This window comes from Nyctibius grandis, chromosome 1 (assembly GCF_013368605.1).
Source record: "Nyctibius grandis isolate bNycGra1 chromosome 1, bNycGra1.pri, whole genome shotgun sequence".
Taxonomy (NCBI): Eukaryota; Metazoa; Chordata; class Aves; order Nyctibiiformes; family Nyctibiidae; genus Nyctibius; species Nyctibius grandis.
Window position 1 is genome coordinate 25637434 of NC_090658.1, and position 20639 is coordinate 25658072.

Consider the following 20639-nt stretch of genomic DNA (forward strand, 5'->3'; position numbering starts at 1 on the left):
AGGATAATCATCATTACTCACTGGCTCACTAACAAGGATCTTGCTACTGTAAAAGAGTAAGTGTTATTGAGCAACATCCTAAAGACACGATTTTCTATAAGGAGGGAGACCAGATCCATGGAAGAGAGGAAAAGAAAGCAGAACTGGTGAACCACATAAATGTTATTGATTTTCAGAGTTTTAAAATGTTATCAGGAGAGCTGTCAGCATATCTTAGGTGACTGGAGAAAGGTGGGGGGACAGCTTCCACCATGGTTCAGGGCAGCACAGTCTGTTCCTCTGCTGATCTGAGACCCCTTGGTGGGAACCTGGGAACTGTGAGTGCAGGCTGAAGGCCTGGAAAGCCACCAGTGCCAGCTGCAAGTCAGAGGAGCGCTGCTGGGCACGCAGCTGGGGTGCAGGGTGGAGGGTGCTCCGAGATGGATGCGACATGCTGGTCCCTTCTGCCAAAGCAGCGAGTGCCGCAGGAACTAAGCTGCAGGCCCTGCAAAGAAGAATTACAGTAGTCAAGCCTGTGTCATTAGTGCCTGTACTTCTGCTGAGAGACCCTGATGGGATCTAACAAAGGGATAACAGGAGAGGAATACCTTTGAAACACGGGAGCTCTCTCAGGCTTTACTGGGAAAGGAGGGGCTGAAAGGGCTGTGGAGGCTTGCCTTCTGCATCCATCTCCACCCTATCCCTACCAAGAGGCAGTTGGAAAGAGGGGATTTTCAGCTGGCCAGCATCTGATGAGCACTACGTCTTTGCTATGATTGGGGCTAAGGACAAACAATCCCCAGTTCACCTGGGAGATTCCTGCTCCCAGTGTAAATCACAGCACAAGAGACACAGATAGTTTTTAACATGACCTCACACCCCACCCTCAGCCTAATGTAGACATGACCCCTACTAGCAGTTTTGTTTGTGCATTTAATCACAAATTTGTTTACCGCTGGGGACTGTTGCTGGCACCTGAGCCTTCTGGGTGTGATTCCAAAGAAAGTGGGAGTGCACCTCTGTCCCTCAAGCTGGAGCCCACTGAGACTGAGATGCAGTAGCTCAGCTGCCCTCTATGGAGAAGATGGGCTTGGGACCTGGAGAGTATGGGCTTGGGATCTGGAAAGGATCCACCTTCTTGCACTCGTCCTGGTTGATGAACACCGTCCACACCTCCTCCCTAGGGCAGCCTGCGTCATTTAGGAATCCATCCCTGGACTCTGTCCTTGGGGCTGTCTGGCCAGGGAGAGCTGCTCTCACCTTGGCTTGGCTTCTGTACATTTCTGGGCATCCCAAAGGACTGCACACCAGTGCGTTCAGGCAGTCTGAGGGTGACTGAAATTGCATGGAGTTTAAAAGTGAAATTATTTGTTACCACACAAACCTAACTAAATGCACATTTATTGTGCTATGTTTTGTTTTTAAGCAAAGCTATTCTTATAATCCCGTTCACTGACAATTAAAAGTTTATATATGGAAATCTAGCTAAATATATGAACGTTGCTGCTGGATTATAATGACAAATTGCAAAAAGAAAGAAAAAAAAATAGTAGTTCTTTGTTCTGACTTTCTTACCTGAAGCAAGAACCTGGTTAAATCAGCTAACCATTATCCTACACTTCAGAATAATGCTGCTAAAAATGAAATGTAAAATTAGCCTGTCATTTTTCTGTCACTCGAGATTCGAGCTGTCCTTCTGCAAAGCTTTGAATTTCCATTAAAATACCTTGCAGCAAGTGCGTGGAATTTCAGCAGAAGCAGTGATCGACCCCAAATCAGTCCAGCCCTCACGTCCTTCAAGCGCACTCTGCCTGGCCAGGGCCATCCTGCTCACTGCTCACTCAGAGGGAAATTTTGCTTCTCCTCCCCGCAAAGACCCTCTTGAAGCAAATCTGGCCAGAAGCACAGCCCCACTCCCCTGCCTGCAGGCCCCAAGCTGTGCTCCATGGGATGTCCAGTCCTTCCCTGCCGTGCCAGGGAGGCTTATGGTTACTCCATGACCCTGGCATGGACAAGTGGGGCTGGTGGCCTGCCCCAGCACAGCCCCCCACATCACCCAGAGAGACGAGGTGGCTGCGTGCCTGTGCTGCTGTACGCTGGCATTGGGAAACGAGGGGCTGCTAGGGGGGTTTTGCTGGGAGCTTTGAGAGGTCAGCAGGAACCTGCTGTGACCCTCGGTAGCAAGCCAGGGAAGGAGTCCAGATGTGAGCAAGAGTGATCTCCTTTCCTTCACAGCAAGTCTCTGGCTCTGGGATGAAGCTGGACTTGGCTCAGATGGCACAAAGACCGGCCCTGGCAAGAGCCCAAGCATCTGCACGAGAGTGCCAGAATGAGAAAGACAGATGGGGTGATGGTCTCGGCACGTGCTGTAAGGAACCAGCTTGCTCTGGTTGGCAAAAGCGAGAGGTGTAGGTCAGCTCTAAGGCAGCACCACCCCGCTAAAGCCAGCGAGAGTCCCTCCGGAGACACAGTGCTGGGATCTCTGCCGCAGGCAGAGCGCCCTGGCAGATTCTGCAGCCCATCATAGGTTAGGAGTGTGCCTTATCTAACGGACGGGAGGCAGTGCTATTTGGGGAGTAATACACATTCACATTTGGTTTGTCTATTTTGGTGCTGTGGGAAATTTTTTCTCTGCTGGATCATGAAGAGGCCCTCACTGCTCCCACCTGTTCGAACAGTGAGTGTCTTTCATCGATCGGCCACGCAAACCGGCTAAACTCCCTCTGAGATTCTACTCCTTTGGCGGTTTGCTTGTCCTGAGCTTCTCAGTTTTATCTTTGAGGCATCAGGATCAAACAGATAGTTTTTTAAAAACCTGAGGAGAGTCGAGAAGTGAATTTGTTTCTGGTTTTAGTTGGAGGATCCACGTGTGTGTCGGCTGGTGTGTAGCTGATGCACGGGCCCTGCCCACAGCCAGACAAAGCAGTTCACCTGATGATAGAAATTCTTGGGCATTCAGTTTGATGTCTTCAACTCACAAGCCGCCACTCTGATTTTTCAGACAGTTCCTCTGCTTAATGCTAATTTTAGGACTTCACCAGTAGTTTCTAGACCAAGCTTACACCAATACACCAACAGGTATTTCCCAGCTCAGTGGAAGAACAATGGTATCTACCCGGTGGAAGAAGACCAAAATGGATGTGGGAACCCAGACAGAGCTCCCACGGAAGGAGGCGATGGTGCAGGTCGCAGGCTGCAGGGAATGCTACAGCGTCTCTGTGGTGTCAGGGGGCTGTGAGCAAGTAGATGATCTGCTTGGCTGAGCGGCACAGCTGCAAAACCAGGTTGAAAGGCTTCAAGCCGAAGTAGAAAGGCTTAGGAGCATTCGGGAGGCTGAAATGGAGATAGACTGGTGGAGCCAGGCTCTGCCCTCCCTGCAACAAACATGGGAGCACCTGCCGGAGAGCTCCCAGGATCGAGGGACCCCTGTACTCTGCCCCTCTCAGGTGGAAAACAGTAACCTAGAGGGGAGGAGTGAGTGGAGACAAGTCTATGGCCGTGGCAAAAGGCGAGTGCCCTCCTTGCCTACCTTGCCTCCACAGGTGCCTCTGAGCAATAGATATGAAGCCCTAGTGGAATGCAGCCGGTCCAATGGGGATGTGGTGGAGAGGCAACCTATATCAGAGGTCCCACCACAGTCAGAAAAACCTGACAGGCGTATAGCTACCTCCTCCACAAGGAAGAAGAGAAGAGTTTTAGTGGTTGGAGACTCCTTCCTAAAGGGATCTGAGGGCCCAATAGGCAGAGCTGACCCCCATCACAGGGAGGTCTGCAGCCTGCCTGGAGCCCGAATCAGGGATATCACCAGGCAACTCCCCAACCTGGTGAAGGCCACAGACTACTACCCCCTGCTGATCTTCCAGACAGGTGGGGAAGAAGCTGCATCCCGTAGTCTGAGGGGGATGAAGAAAGACTACAAGGCCCTAGGACGGTTGGTGAAAGAGTCTGGGGCACAAGTTGTTTTCTCCTCCCTCCTTCCATTTTCAGGTGATGACGTGGGATGGAATAGTAGGATTCTCTCTATTAATGCCTGGCTACGAGACTGGTGCTACAGGCAGGGCTTTGGGTTCTTTGATAATGGCTGGTTTTATAAGACAACAGGCGTGACAGTGATACATGGGAAAGGTTTATGTCGTAGGGGCAAAAGGGTTCTGGGACAGGAATTAGCAGGGCTCATTCGGAGAGCTTTAAACTAGATTCGAAGGGGGATGGGGTGGTAGCTGGGCTTGCACCACTGGGGCAATGCTCTAGTGTTGAGGTAGACCAGGAGGCCCCCCATCCCCCTGGGGTGAAATCAGGGGGTGAATCTGGGATGAAATCGGTGTGCCCAGCTCGCTCCCTGAAATGCCTGTACACCAACGCACGCAGCATGGGGAATAAGCAGGAGGAGTTAGAAATCCGTGTTCGGTCGGGGGGCTATGATCTAGTGGCAATTACAGAGACTTGGTGGGACGCCTCGCATGACTGGAATGTGGTCATGGATGGCTATGTCCTGTTCAGGAAAGACAGGCCACTAAGGAGAGGTGGTGGAGTTGCTCTTTATGTGAGTGAGCAGCTAGAATGTATTGAGTTCTGTCCAGAGGCGGATCAGGAGCGAGTTGAGAGTTTGTGGGTGCGAATTAAGGGGCAGGCTGGCAGGGGTGATACTGTTGTGGGTGTCTATTACAGGCCACCAGATCAGGATGAGGAGGGTGATGAGGCCTTCTACAGGCAGCTGAGAGCAGTCTCGCAATTACAGGGCCTGGTGGTTGTGGGGGATTTCAACTACCCTGATATTTGCTGGGAGGCCTACTCAGCCAGCCATCCTCAGTCCAGGAGGTTCCTCCAGTGCATTGATGATAACTTTCTGATGCAAATGGTGGATGAGCCAACTAGGAGAGGAGCGCTGCTGGATCTGATCCTCACTAACAAGGAGGGTCTGGTGGAAGAGGTGAAGGTTGAGGGCAGCCTTGGTTGTAGCGACCATGAGATGGTAGAGTTCAGGATCTCATGTGGCAGGAACAGAATAGCTAGCAGAATCGCAACCCTGAACTTCAGGAGGGCCAACTTTGGCCTTTTCAGGCAATTGCTAGGGGAAATCCCATGGGACAGGGTACTAGAAGGTAAGGGGGCCCAAGATAGTTGGTTAGCGTTTAAGGACTGCGTCTTCCGAGCTCAAGATCAGAGCATCCCAACAGGTAGGAAGTCAAGGAAGGGTACCAGGAGACCTGCATGGTTGAACAGGGAACTGCTGGGCAAACTCAAGTGGAAGAAGAAGGTGTACAGATCATGGAAGGAGGGGCTGGCCACTTGGGAGGAATATAAGTCTGTTGTCAGAGGATGTAGGGAGGCAACTAGGAAAGCTAAGGCCTCCTTGGAATTAAACCTTGCAAGAGAGGTCAAGGACAACAGAAAGGGCTTCTTCAAATACATTGCAGGTAAAGCCAACACTAGAGGCAATGTAGGCCCACTGATGAATGAGGTGGGGGTCCTGGAGACAGAGGATAAAAAGAAGGCGGAGTTACTGAATGCCTTCTTTGCCTCTGTCTATACTGTTGGAGGCTGTCCTGAGGATCCCTGGACCCCTGCGGCCTCAGAAGAAGTCAGGATAGAGGAGGAATCTGTCTTGGTTGATGAGGGCTGGGTCAGGGACCAATTAAGCAACCTGGATGTCCATAAATCCATGGGCCCTGATGGGATGCACCCGCGGGTGCTGAGGGAGCTGGCGGAAGTCATTGCTAGGCCACTCTCCATCATCTTTGCTAAGTCATGGGCAACAGGAGAGGTGCCTGAGGACTGGAGGAAAGCGAATGTCACTCCAGTCTTCAAAAAGGGCAGGAAGGAGGACCCGGGTAACTATAGACCGGTCAGCCTCACCTCCATCCCCGGAAAGGTGATGGAGCAACTTGTTCTTGGTGCTGTCTCTAGGCACATCAAGGATAGGGGGATCATTAGGGGCAGTCAACATGGCTTCACCAACGGGAAGTCTTGCTCAACCAACTTGATAGCCTTTTATGAGGATGTTACCCGGTGGATAGATGATGGTAAAGCTGTGGATGTGGTCTATCTTGATTTCAGTAAAGCGTTTGACACGGTCTCCCACAGCATCCTCGCAGCTAAACTGAGGAAGTGTGGTCTGGATGATCGGGTAGTGAGGTGGATTGTGAACTGGCTGAAGGAAAGAAGCCAGAGAGTAGTGGTCAGCGGGACAGAGTCCAGTTGGAGGTCTGTGTCTAGCGGAGTTCCGCAAGGGTCGGTTCTGGGACCAGTTCTATTCAATATATTCATTAATGACTTGGATGAGGGATTAGAGTGCGCTGTCAGCAAGTTCGCTGATGACACAAAACTGGGAGGAGTGGCTGACGCGCCGGAAGGCTGTGCAGCCATTCAGAGAGACCTGGACAGGCTGGAGAGTTGGGCGGGGAGAAATTTAATGAAATATAACAAGGGCAAGTGTAGAGTCCTGCATCTGGGCAAGAACAACCCCATGTACCAGTACAAGTTGGGGGCAGAGCTGTTGGAGAGCAGTGTAGGGGAAAGGGACCTGGGGGTCCTAGTGGACAACAGGATGACCATGAGCCAGCAGTGTGCCCTTGTGGCCAAGAAGGCCAATGGCATCCTGGGGTGTATTAGAAGGGGTGTGGTTAGCAGGTCGAGAGAGGTTCTCCTCCCCCTCTACTCTGCCCTGGTGAGGCCGCATCTGGAGTATTGTGTCCAGTTCTGGGCCCCTCAGTTCAAGAAGGACAGGGAACTGCTAGAGAGAGTCCAGCGCAGAGCCACAAAGATGATTAAGGGGGTGGAACATCTCCCTTATGAGGAGAGGCTGAGGGAGCTGGGTCTCTTTAGCTTAGAGAAGAGGAGACTGAGGGGTGACCTCATTAATGTTTATAAATATGTAAAGGGCAAGTGTCAAGAGGATGGAGCCAGGCTCTTCTCAGTGACATCCCTTGACAGGACAAGGGGCAATGGGTGCAAGCTGGAGCACAGGAGGTTCCACTTAAATTTGAGGAAAAACTTCTTTACTGTAAGGGTGACTGAACACTGGAACAGGCTGCCCAGAGAGGTTGTGGAGTCTCCTTCTCTGGAGACATTCAAAACCCACCTGGACGCGTTCCTGTGTGATATGGTCTAGGCAATCCTGCCCCGGCAGGGGGATTGGACTAGATGATCTTTCGAGGTCCCTTCCAATCCCTAACATTCTGTGATTCTGTGTGATTCTGTGATTCTGTGTGAAGCTTGGACTTGCTTTTCCTCCTCAGGTTGAAATGTCTATACATCACATTACTAGGACCAAAAAATGTGTGCCAGTTGAAACCAGCTTTAGTCATGGTGCAGTCTCCAAGCAGTCGTTGCATGCAAGTTTTCATGCCAGGTCGAAGGAGGCATGATCCAGCATTAACAGCAATGACTGTTCCTAAGGACAGACCAAAGGCAAAGCTGATCTGTATTTGCTATCACATCAGCTCCTTCCAGCGCAGTGCTCGAGGACATTGCGTTAGTAACCTGGTACAGACATGTTCAGACACAGGTGGTGCCTGGTGCCTGAGCTTTAAGTTGTTTCTAGCAGCTCAAGTTAAATAGCTGGTTACAGGCTCGAAGGTAACTGTGAACCAGGGTTTTTCCTGGTGGTGAAGCAGGCTGTGGGAGGAAGAGATGTCTTGGTGCTTACACCTGCCATGTTCAGAATGAGCAGTAGAAATTTTAAAACAGCTGAAAGTTTGTCCACGGTGGGGGGGTGGATGATCTTGCAGTAGAACTGCCCTGCTTCTAGCAATGCAGTCTCTATTCCTGTTCACTTAAACGCTGTTGTGTGCCTTTGGTGCTTCTGACAGGGAGTGCTGGCCAGGGCCAAATCCTTCCTCCAGCTCTATGCAGTGGCTCACTTTTGATCTGTAATATTTGTTGGGCTTTTTGTTTTCAGCAGAAACTGTCAATCACATTAAGCAATGTGGAAGACACATGCTACTGATAGACAGAGATCATCAAGATTTGCGACTGTTTTGCTTATTGTCACCTCTAACCTGATTTACATCAGGAAAGGCTGCTTGCTCCCGGGCCCTGCCTTGTTCCTACGTAGGAAGAGAGATGTCAGCGCTCCTGGCAGCTCACCTCTGCTTGCAGAGATCAGCCCACGCTTGATCCCAAACTCTCTTGGAGTGCAGGGAGCTCAGCTCCTCTTTGGTTTGATAGCTATTTTCCTTTCAAAGGCAGTGGTGACTGCAGTTGAAAGGCATCGGTGCCTAAAATACGCTCCCTTCCTTGAAAACATAGTTTTTAACTTTCTCAAAGAGCTTTGAAACTTCTGCGAGTCACAGGAAGCAAAAGCAGTGATGTTAGGAATGAATGAATGAATGAATGAAAAATACTTCATCCACTGCTGAAGTTCATCTGTGCTTAGAACTGTCATGCCTGGGACTCCCTGGCCAGCTCATTGGGGTGAGCAGTGACTCATCCCCCTCATTCTGCTTTTCACACCTCCACACATCTGCCTCTGTTTTTAGAGTTACGCTCCAGTGAGAATAACAGACTGTTTACTCAGTCAAGGCGACGTTACCAGTGCCTCAAAAAGCTCTGGATGGTCCTGCTATTGGTAAATGGCACTGGCATTTTCCTGAGTTATGTGAAATCATTTGACATGTTGTCCAAAATATTATAAAGAAATAAATGGAGGGGTTTTTTTCAATAATTGTGGTTTGACACAATTTGCACCCCTGTAACTTGCAGGTTGCTGAGCCCCTCTCTGGTCAGCCCATACTGCATCCTGTTACTCTGCAGCACCAGGACCTGGGGTAGTATGTGACCAGCTCCCCCAGAAAAACACTTGGGAGGAGGGACTTCGTGTTCACAGAACCCAGGGAGACTGAGATGCCGGAGGAAGAAGGATATTTCCTTCACATTTCCCTGGGCTCGTGATTGTGACTTCCAGGTGACAGCTCCCTCCCAAAGGCCGGGGGATACAGGACAGCTTTGTGTTAACTCATGCGCCAGAGCAGAGACTGGGGCCCACCTGTCACCGTGGTCCAATGGGGATCCTTGCTGGAGGGATGCAGGTAACTCCCACCCCACTGTGTTCGTGGTCTCACAGACCCTGGTGAGTTGGTGCTGGGCTGTCCTGTCTGCCAGGCAGCAGACGCAGCTGTGCACAGGAGCTGCTTTCCACACAGACAGTTTCATTAGACCAAGCTGAGCTCTTAATATGAGGCAGGGCAGCGGCGCTGGCTCCAGCGCAATTTCAGCTGTCTGCAGCAGAGAGGAGGTCTCCTCTCAGGACTGGCGCCTGATGTTTCTTCCTTGCAGCCAGCATGCAGAGTGAAAGGAGGGTTTGGCTTTCCACAACCATTTTTCTGAAGTGACCCACACACTCACTTGGAGCAATGCCTGAGTAGATGCCTAATCTAAAACCTGCTATCAAAACAACAGGAGCACTGTTTTTTTAACTTTAAAGACATTAGACCATCTTATAGTTGAGCACCTTTTACTTCTGAGTCAGTAGCTTCCTCTTTTCAAGTTTCCTCATTGCACACTTATTAAAACCAGATGTCTGCAACCCTTGTATTTTGCCCCCTTCAAGATGGCTGCTAAATACGTGTTTAAACCCCCCCAGGTGTGTGTCTGCAGGTTTGTGCATGGCAGGGCATGTGGGAGTGAGAGCTGGTAATAGAGGACAGCAGGAGCTCTCGATTTCCTGCTCTTTCTATTGCATTGAGATTGCTAAAACAAGGTGCTCCACAGCCATGCAGTGCAATCTGCAGCAATGAGACTCCACTCTATCTTTGTTATTTCTATTACTTTCTTCTTTTGCTGACCTGAAAGACTAATTCCCTGCCTCTGTGCCTTGCTGTCATTCAATTCCTCCATCACAAGTCCTGACTCCTGCAGTGGCTGAAATACAGTTTACCCAGTGACATGAGGTCTTATTCCTTAGCCCAAAGCCTAACCTAGAGGACACCTAAATGTACATAATCAGGTCCCAAAATTGTTGTGCGTGGAATGCCCTTTCCTAGACATGTCCATCATTAAATCATCCCAAACAATGCTAATCATCTCCTGCTATTACAGAAGAATCGGTCATTACAGATTCCAGGACTTCACATTTCTCAGGCACGAGGTAAGCAACATGCCAGGCGCCAGCTGTGCACAGACTCTCATCCCTCACATCGCACATCACTTGCTACGTACTGGTTGACCTCTGCCAAAACACTATCCCAGTCACGCTACATTTGGCTGTGTAAGGGGTGCCAGTGCTCTCAGCCAAGCAGAAGACTGTAGCATTGCATCTGTTAAGTGCTGGCTCAGAGAAGTGGCCAGATCCTTGGCTGTCATAAATTGTCAGGGTTGTGCGAACCTCAGAGGAGCTACCTGTATTTGCAGTGCATAATCACCATTTAGGAATCTGGGCCATTAACGAGACAGATGGTCTTAATCCTCTTCTTATGGGATGGTTGTGCACATCACAAGTAAGACTTATTGGACTGTTATGGGCAATCAGCAGAGACCTCAAGGACTAAGTGTCAGTGGAAACTGAATGATTGCCGCCTCTGCAGCTGGTCCCTCCCAGTCAGGTTGGAGCAGATGGCAGGCGAGAAGCTCTCCGTATGGTACATGTTTGGTCACTGGAAAGAAGACCAGTTCTGTGGACAGTTACAGCTTCCATAAAGAATAAATAAACCACCCACTGAGCCAAATAATAGCTCCAATAGCCAGGAAACACCTTAAAGAATAAATGTGCAGGTAAATCGTGTCACAGAGCCATCTGAATCAGGATTCTGAAACCCCTGTGAGAGTTGACCGGCACGTCTGCTGAAAACAGCATTCCTCGCTGGTGTTATGATTTCATTACAGTTGGTATCATAACTCAAAAACGCATTTATCTGTCTTTGTCAAGCACCAGTATGGCATGACGGGGCAGGGAGGGAAAGAAGCACTGTTGTACAAGCTCAGTGAACACTTCAGCTTACTGCAACTCAATCTTTCTTTCTTTCTCCTTTCCCTTGTGGTACCGCCTCAGCCATTTTTGAGTGCTGGCCCTGCTACTTTATAAAGTGTCATAGTGCTCATGGGTGCCCACCTCCACCTTCCAGCTTTCTCTTGCTAGCATACGATGAACATCAGTTCAATGCCAAGGATTGGGCCCCATGAGTCAATGTGATTTTTTGGCCACTCTCTGTGTCTCTTTTCAAATCCAGAGCAAAGGTTTTCAGCAGAGTTAATGAATTATTCTGCACAGGCCAGGCAGTTTCTGGAACGCTGGACTCAGACATCACAGAACTAATCCTCCTGTAGACCTGTCACTGAAAACGCATCAGTGTTTCTCTGCTTCAGCTTCCTTGCATTTCAGCTACTGGTACAGGACCAGGTTCATTCTGGCTGAGCTGTGTTTTATGAATCATGACAAGCCACTCCTCGCAGACATGATAATCATTGTAATCTTCTGTCATTATCTCCCAAAAGCATCAGGAATGTGCTGGATAAATATTTGCAGCAAAAAAAGAGACCTCAAATCCCTGTGGCTGAGCTGGGTTAAAATCTGACCTTCTGCTTTGAGCTCATCTCCAGTCTAAAGCTTGAGTGTATGACAGGCACAGAGGATTTGCTCAGAGCAAGGCTGAAAGTAGAGTAAAGAGAGGGTGAAGGCATCCCAAGCCAGAGACTGTTCTGATGTACACGTGTTAGATCCCGTGCTGGTGTGAACAGAGTGAAGTCCACACAACTGTGGTGGTATTCCTTAAGCTGAATATCAAGTCCCTCAGGGTAATAGTTACTGAACTGAGGCCATCAGAAATGTACTTCATCGAAATGAAAAAAACCTGAGACATTAAGTCACAGGTCTGCTGTTTGACATTCTAGAGTGGGACTCAGTCTCCCTCACATGCATGCATGTTTTCTTTCACAATAGAGTACTAACTGCTGCTGCTCTGTTTATTTTAGCCTATCTGCTCCTTCATAATCACTAGATCAGCAACAAGATGTTAAGAAGACCTTTTATCCACCTGCTCCTTCTGCACAGGGCAGTTCAGCCCTTGGGAAAATGGAGCAGCTTCACAGCTGTGCAGGACCCATCCTACCTGCGAGGTGGCTGCTCAGTGTGGGCATCATTGTCCGGCCCCAGAGCCTCTCCACACCACGTTTCATATGAGGATGTAAGGCTGACCTCTGAAGAGGAACCAGAGCCGTCTGTATCGTAACTCAGCACAGATCCCAAGGTCGCCATGGTCTGTCTCCATGTTACTGGGAGGCCTTTAATGAGTCTTAGGTTATGAAAGACCAAGAGGAGGAAGACAGAGCAACTGAGGACCAGTGTCCCCATACAGGCACTGAAGAGATTGGGGCTGGTATTTCCATACATCAAGAGTGTTACTTTGTGATATTCATAAGCATATCAGAAAATCAAGGCAAAGTAGGCAGAGACAAGGCTCATTTCTCCGGCTCAGCTGTTCCAATAGATGCAGGGACCGGCTGGGAGCCTGGGCAGGGAGACATGCACACACCCCTGGGCAGTGGAGAGAGGCCAGTGCCACAAGCTGTGGTGTCCACATTCAGAGGCAGTGAGGAAGACATACCACTTTGCAAGGAAGCAGGCTGCTAGCTGCTGGGCACCATAACCCAAGGGGTCAACCTGCCACTGCCAAAATGCAGCCCACTCCTCAGAGCCAGCATCACGGCCGTTTGTGCAGACCCTTCACAGACCACCACCAGCAGGATGGTTTCCTTTCTGGTGCAACCTAACAGCAGCAGAAGGGAAAGCTAAGGTAGCAGTCGGACCCTCTGCTTTGAATGTTGTAGCTTGTTTGCCACTAAAATCTCACTCTAGAAGTTACATTTCCCCTCAGCAGTGTGTGCACTTCCCTGTTAAAAGCACTGAGACTGTCAAAGAAAGCTGGTCACTGCCCGCAGGAAGCTGTGCTGGACTCTGCTCACAAAATGAAGACTATACGAGCTGCCAGGCATGGACAACATACTGTGTGTTTATGTCCTTGCTGACAGGTGATTTCACTTTAACAATAAGCAGTTGAAAGTGGAACGGGTTATTTGTTTTGCATTTTGCTTTTTGTCAGTAATTTTCCAGGGGAATCTCTCTAGCTCTGCTGCCTGCTGCTCAAACGGGTCCTCAGAGACAACAGCGCCTAGCCTTACCTCTTCAAAAGGGTAGCCTGGTCATTCAGGTTTCTGTTTCATCTTTTGCTGGCACTTGAGGCTTGTCTGCATGAAAAAAATAAGACATCATTGAATATTACAGAATATATTATTTGGGAGAATTGGGAAAAAGCAGTCTTAGAGCAGAATAAAAGTATCCTTGCAGTAGCTGCTCTCTTCCTCCTGGTAGGGAAGCTCTGAGCAGGCTACCATTTCACAGTAATACCAGTACTGAGGAAAGAAAGGAGGCTTTCATTTTTAAACCATTCCTTTCCAGGACAGCCATGAGTTGAGAAAGTAACTGGTGTGAATTTAGCACCAGCACCACTTGCAGACCGTCAGCCCTTGGTAAGCACAGCTGTGGCATCCACCTCCAAACAGGCAGAGCCGTGGGAGAAGCTGTGCAGGTTTGTGTGCCCACTGCCACGAAGGACCTCCATCCCCTGCGAGGGACAGGGCCCCAGCCTGGGAGCATGGCTCAGTCTCGGTGCCCAGCTCCACACGTGGCCTTTCTCTCCAGACCACAAGGACTGCAAATGGGGGGTGCGGAGAGCGACCGTCTCAGCGACTGGACCAGGAATGGTACCCACTGCTGCCCTTCAAACCTCTTTTTCCTCTTTAAGTCCATGGAGAGGCCAAGTGAGTATGGTGGGACAGAGACTGTCTTTTTACAGAGAATTAATTGAATGCAATATTGAACAGAGATGTTCAGTATTTTTTGGTAACTTCCACGAGGGAATGGCTTGTCTTTTCTTGATATAAGGGGGTGGACAGCTTTTGCATATGAAAAGAACTTTTTGCTTCTACATTTTCTCTCCAGACTGCCTCTGTCTTGCTCGCAGAGCTGCCTGATCACCCAGTCCTCAGCTTTTCAGCAGCTCCAGTTCCTTTATTTCAACAAATGATCCCACCTACTAAACTAATGTTTCCCACATTGGGCATAAGGTACCAAAATCCCTCACTTTCTGGGATTTCCTGGTAGGTAAGGGACATAGGGAGCTCAGTACCTCGCAAAACCAGAGCCTGCATGTTCTGAATTTTCTACCTGATACACTAATCATAGAAAAGAAACAAAATGCTCTGGTACAGTGGGTGCAATTTGCCTGGTTCTTCTACAGGGAAGAAATCTTCAGTGAAGTCCATATTGGTTCCCATTTGTCCCTTCAAGTTCCTGCAGATAATCCAGGATCAAATCTTTCTCTGCATTTTTTTGTCATGCACTTGGGAGGCTTTGTGTATATATGTCTAAATGGGTGGCCTGGGAGCTACGGTTGGCCCTGACTGCCTTTGTCTCACAAAAAGGCAGTGCTTCGGGGTTGTATTTCTCTGCTTTTCTTGCAGCGCTGTGCCTTATGCCATTCCTCAAGCTAAGAACAGATAGTCTTCATCTTGATGGCTGTTGAAACAGCATGGACCAGAACAGCATATCTTAGTAGTATGCAAGCCAAATCCTGCTCTCAGCTGCACAGACTTCTGTGCAACAATTTAAAAGTTAATGATGCTCTAGGGACACTGTGGTGTAGATGAAGTACCATAACAAAGAAGTGCTGGCTGAAAAACCACTCTCAGAGCTCTCTCTGGTTCCTTTATCTCAGTGTAGGAGGTAATTTCAAATAAAGTCTCACAGGGATGTGCTATGAGCCTGGCTTGACTGGATATTTTTATTAGTGTCCAGTGGGGACTGACTGGAGAATATATTTATATCATTTTGCAATGACCTTCTTGCCAGAAAGGACTGAAAGCACCTGGAGTGAGGGTCAGAGTTAAAAATGATCTGGACTAACAGGGGAAATGGCCCAGAATGAAATTCAGTAATGATGAAGGTGAAACAATATATTTAGGAAGGTACAACTATACAAGTGGCAGAAGTACTGCAAAGTAAGACTCAGGGGTCACAGCAGGTTATGAGATAAATACAAGTCACAGGTATTCTACTGTGGCAGTTGTTCTCTCCATCTATGTGCTGTAAGATGAGGACAAATCAGGTTAATTTGTGTGAAGGAGAACTTGTGCTAGCTATGAAGAAAAATGTTGTTACTGTGAAACTTGTGAAGCACAGCTAGTAGTCAAGGGAGGCCATAGGAACCCTGCCATCATGGGTTTAAGAATAGATTAGATGAAGACCTGTCAGGGATGGCCACCATGTGCTTCATGCTGCCCCAGCGCCAGTGGTGGGTGAGGTGACCTCCCCGGCCCCTGCAGCTCTATGCATGCTCAAGCCTGTCCAACATCAGCCATATCTGCCTTGTAGCTTCTCCAGGAAAGTCCTTCCCTATGCTTGGGACAGCCGATGATCTGGAGCTGTGAAGGGGGCACACTGGGGAGGTGACACTGCTCATGTTGCTGTTGTGGGGCCCAGGGAGGCCACTGACACCAGCTGCTGCTGCTGGGAGGAGGCTTCGCCACCAGCGGTGGCCACCTTCAATACCTGGGCTTCCACAGCAGGGGGATGGGTAAGTCAGCACTGTTTTGCTGGTCCCTACTTGTTGTTTTACTGCTAGGCTTAGAGCTGGTCCTGCCTTCATTTGGCAGCAAAGTGGACCTTATCCTTAAAACCTTATTTGAGGGAATACACTTTCACCACACAAATAGTCCCCAAATGTCAGTGGGCAGCAAGAATAAGGCCTGGAAGTTTGTTGGAGGTTTTTATTCTGTGCAAATTGTGGGACAGTTGCGCAAACTTGCTGAATTTCTCCATGTGGAAGAAGAGGTCAGAAAAAGGCATTTCAGCCACCATGGGCCTGTAAGGTCCTATGTGGACTTTGCAAAAAGAAAAGGGAAAGTGGCAGTCTTGTTGCCATATGTTAAGAAGACACAAAAGAGCACTGACCAGGCTTTGATAAGATAATTTAAGAGGACTGGATTTTGAAGCACTCACGTACACTTTGAACAGCTCCCTCTCTGCTAAAACCCAAGATTATTTCAGAAAGTTTCCAAGCAACACAGAGGCCATATATTGCAAAAACTATATAATCCAGACACTTGCTTCTTAAAAAACAAAAAAGGGATCTGTAGGACAGATCAGGAAAATCTTGCTTTTCTGAGATTCTTTTGGGTTTCTTGTCCCTCTGCTCCTGCTACACACAGGACCCCCTCCCCTGCCCCTGTGTTCCTTCCTTGCTTCGTTTTCTGTGTTGGGAAGAAGGGAAAAACAATGTGGTCAAAGAGACAATAAAAAACTATAAGAAGAGGCAAAACTAAGTATGACAGCATTGCAGTAAATGAGGAAACACCAGTTAAGTCAGACATTAGCAATGGAGTTTGTATTTGAGCATAGATCCAAACAGATCTTGATAAATGCAGCCCAGCTCTGCGCCATTTACATATTCCCCCTTTGCCAAAAGGAACAAAGGTAGTTCCAGCGCATTGGAGAGGAAAAGGGCGAAAAAGTGATGGATTCAATCGTACACTTTTTGGCTTTTTTTACTATTTTTGGTTCTGCTCTCTGAGGGAGCTGGTGAATGAAAGGATTTAAAGCAGCTGCCTGGCATTACTATATAAATGTTGGGGAAATGCATACCTGATATGGGCAGGGGGTTTGCAGGAACCTGTGCGTAGTCCCCACTGTGCTGGTCCTTCATTTCTTCTCTGCAGATTAAGCCCTAGGAGCCCCTTCCTCTACAGTCTGCACCACACTCACTGTTTCCCTGTGTCACTGCAAATGCCAAGTAATAATTGGGATACTCTGTTCTCTTTTGAAAATCTAGATGTCTTAAACTTTGTTTTTCATAAACTGGTTGTCGGAAAAGTTGCTAGCCTCTGAAATGCAGTTAATCTTTGGACAAATAGACTTTAAATGGTGTGCTGTTGTCTAGCAACTATACTATAAACAGCCCTCCATTTGTCTCCTGTGGGTAATCACTGATTTCTCTGGGGATTAAAGCTTAAGTAACACTCCAATCTAGGTGCGTGCATCAGACCACAGCGTATTACAGCAGATTACTCCTCCTAGTATACAGCTTGCTTAACCGTTTAGAATCACAACAGAAAACCAACAGCTGCAATGATAAGAAAATGAGCACTAGCTTGTCAAATAATTAATATTTTGAGTTATGATGTAGAACATTTTACTGGCAGGCTCAAAAGGATTTCTGCCATACAGAAGGGTGGGGTGGCAGATAAGCATCAAATTAGAAGATCTCATCTAGGCTGAGCCTGAGTTATTTCAAATATATATTGATAGCTGCTGCCCAACAGCCTCTGTATGTTCCCTTGCATTTGCTGCCTCATGCTGCAGGTATGGAGTTTTACTTATCAGTGGTGTGCAGGACCATGACACAGTGAGATACTACAACTCACTCGTGGGCACAGAGTCTCAGCACTGATTGAACTGACTCTCTACGTGTTGTGAATACAATTTACTAGATGCATCTGCTTCCATAGATGACTGTCTGCTTGAGAGACTGAAAACATGTGCTATTGCTAAATTACTGCATTTAACACCTTCCTCGGTGAAGTTCCCCTGTGGCATGTAGTGTCTTTGGTTGCTGATACTCTCAGCATAATGCTGGGTAATGGGTGAATGGAGTGGCCTGGGGCTGGCCGTAAGGAAAGAGCAATTGTTAGGCTGAATTCAAATGAAATTGAAAAAAAAAATTAAAAAATCACAGGCTCTAGATTTAGAATAAATCTCAGCATTTGTGGGATTAGAGTTTCAAATGCTGACCTCCCACACTGAAAGAAATACAGGTCTGTGGGTGGGTAATGCTACATATCTTATGGAAAATGGGCGTTTAACTGAAGGAATTATGTTCAAGACATTTATCTTAAGTTTTACCTTAAGAATTCACATTTTAAAGAGAACAAGTTTGATACGATCTGAAAAACCAAACTCACACTGGGGTTCCCCAGTTTCCCACCCTCCCCTTGCGATCCTACTTTAATGGCTTGTTCGTGACCCACAAAGCAGCAACTAAAATCTCCCCTCGCCCCTGCAACACTCAGGCTCTCCAGGCTTTAAATACGCAGTCAGGAGGCAGTAGAGGCAGCACACTCACTTAGCCTGTCCAAAACCTGGTGTGCAGGAATGGGTAAACTGTTGTGTCTGTGCCTCACTTTTCCCAGCCCAGCTGAGCCGGAGCAGCTCTTGCAGCTTCTGCAGCAGACCCCTCTGTCTGCAGACTCAAGTGGAGAAAGTACAGGGAAAGTGGGGAGCAGCCTCCCTGAAGGGAAAGACCTTCCCAGGGCCAAGACAGTATGAGGGTTGCAGTATGACAGCTTTGGTTTCCAGCTGTGCCAAAAGGCATTTGGTGCTTATGGCCAGTGTTTGAGTGCTCGGCAGGTTGGTGAAGCGGTGCAAGGGGCTGGGTTGAAACCTGCTTAGATACCAGTGCTTTCCACATGCTGTGGAAAGAATCTGTGGATATAAGTGATATCCCAGGGAATGCGGGCTTAATTCAAATGCCCACAGGGTGCTCCCCTCTGAAACACTACTATTTCAGAAACCTTTATTTGTAAGTGGTTGTTGGCAATGGGAAAGGGGTGATCCTATTTCCTGAACTGTGGGATGTAGGCTTTAAGGTCTTAGGATGTAGTGACGGGGAGATTTTTTACCCTGCATCTTTTCTTAAGTGTTTAAAAGGAACGTCTGTTAGACCCACTGAGGATATGGGCATCCTCCAGAGCTCTCTCTACCTTGAAGTGGGAAGAGCTGGCACAGCTTTCCTTGGGAGGCACTACATAAACAGTGTGATCCCACCGGGACTTGTTTGAGTTTTCAGTCTTGCCTCCAGAGGATCTTCCTGCTGTTGTGTTCTCCAGTCTCGAATCACCAAAGCAGTTTCATAGGTATCCTTGTCTTCTTTCTTCCTGCTTCCTACTGATCTCTCCTAAAGGGGATGTATCTGATAAAGTTAGTATGTCTTGCACAATACATCCCATAAAGTTTCAGTGATATAATTAGGTTATACACTGTATGGAGTAACAATTAGATTCCCTATATGCTCTGTATTTGTATTAAAAGAAACTGCAGCATTATCATCTTCCTCCTTCCCTCTCCCCCCTTTTTTTTTAATTCCCTTTCAAATCAACTCAAATCCCTCCATTGATTTCAGTAGACCCTGGAACAAACTCAGAGTATGGACAAAGTCTTGGTCCTGATGAATTCAATGGCAAAATACCTGTTGTACTGAATTTTGGACAGTACAAAATCCACTTTTGGATGAAAGAGAACAAATAATTCAAAGCCCACTGGGACTAATGAAAATCTGTCAATAGCTGTCAGATTTGCATCAAACAGTGTAAGAGAAAATAACACATATTTGGGTAAAGCAGAGGCTAAAACCCTGCAAATATGGTGTGAAAGCAGTTATGTCTCTAGTACTAGAGGAATTTTCATCACATAATGAAAATCAATGCTTAAAGAATTATTACCCCTGTAAAGGTGACATTATGGACTGTGTCAGCTTTTGAGATGTGGTCATTTTAAAAGCCAACAACCTTGATAATGTCCTTGGGAGATTATTGTTTGTTAATAGTGTACAGTAGGAATCAAGCAATCACAGGGAGTGCAATTAAGCGCATAATCACAGAAATTTTTGACATCTGTCTACTTTCAGGCTCCATGGCATTTTTTTGCATCTCCCCCCCTGCACCCTAGTGTCTTCAATTAATTTATCATGACCATCTGTGTTGGAATTTTTGCTGTTCAGCTTGCCTTTCTACATCTGTTTCTTGGCTGAATATTTCATGGCACTTCCATCATTTTCACTCGTAACGCTAAAAATACGGAACTAATATTTGCTTAGTTAAGGTGCGCAGCTAAGATAATCAGCAATTAAACAGACCACTATACTTCTGTTAAATGACTCTTTATAATGGGGAACAGAAAGGCAAGAAGGAAGCAATAACATTTTAAAAATTGCATACCAGGTTTTCTGTTGCTGCTTACCACTGATGCACAGGGGTAAAACCATCAGTGGTTCTGCCAGCTACTGTGGTGCATGCTCTGAATCCCCAGCTTACAGGATGTTTCAGAGAGAAGAGGATATGTCATGGCTGGAAGGTTATTTGGTTATTGTGCTCTGGATAGTCTCCATGAGTATGAGTGTTTTTGAGGGCCATAGCTAACTATACCCACCGCATCAGGGTTAAGGATGCTCTGAAGTACACAAGGATCAGCCTCTCTCCACTGACTACAGTATATCAGAAGGAATAAGCATTTAAAGCTGACCACACTGAGTGGGCAGTGCATGCCGCAAGGAAGAAAGATTTGTAGGTTTTTACTTCCTAGTGCCATCGAGGTTAGGGGTATAGTGCTCCTAGTAGGTAACTCATTCCACCTCCCGACAGTGAAGCAAACATTTTCTATTGCTTTCCTAGAGTCCTTTGAAATTGAGGACTCATCCACAATAAATATTTGGCCATGATACAAACCTTTTATCTGAAGTCACTGCTTCTGCCTATTTTTTTTGTCTTAAATTTCTTCCTTTACTTTAGTTAATACTAATTTTAAGCAACATTTTTCCACTCCTGGCATTGTAGCACCCCGTGATTCTGTTTTCTACGGCTTCAGGATCTCTAGGTTTTACTAGACTGTAGCAACTGTC

At 47.6% G+C, this 20639-nt stretch overlaps 1 long non-coding RNA gene across 1 annotated transcript; it reads right to left on the reverse strand.

Moving 5' to 3' along the window:
- Positions 1 to 241: 241 nt before the first annotated feature.
- Positions 242 to 20639, reverse strand: LOC137671752 (uncharacterized). The gene is made up of 4 exons (XR_011049450.1): positions 20467 to 20639; positions 18727 to 18920; positions 13093 to 13158; positions 242 to 484 (listed from the first exon to the last, which is right to left on the reverse strand). It is a non-coding gene; the product is annotated as an uncharacterized lncRNA (long non-coding RNA).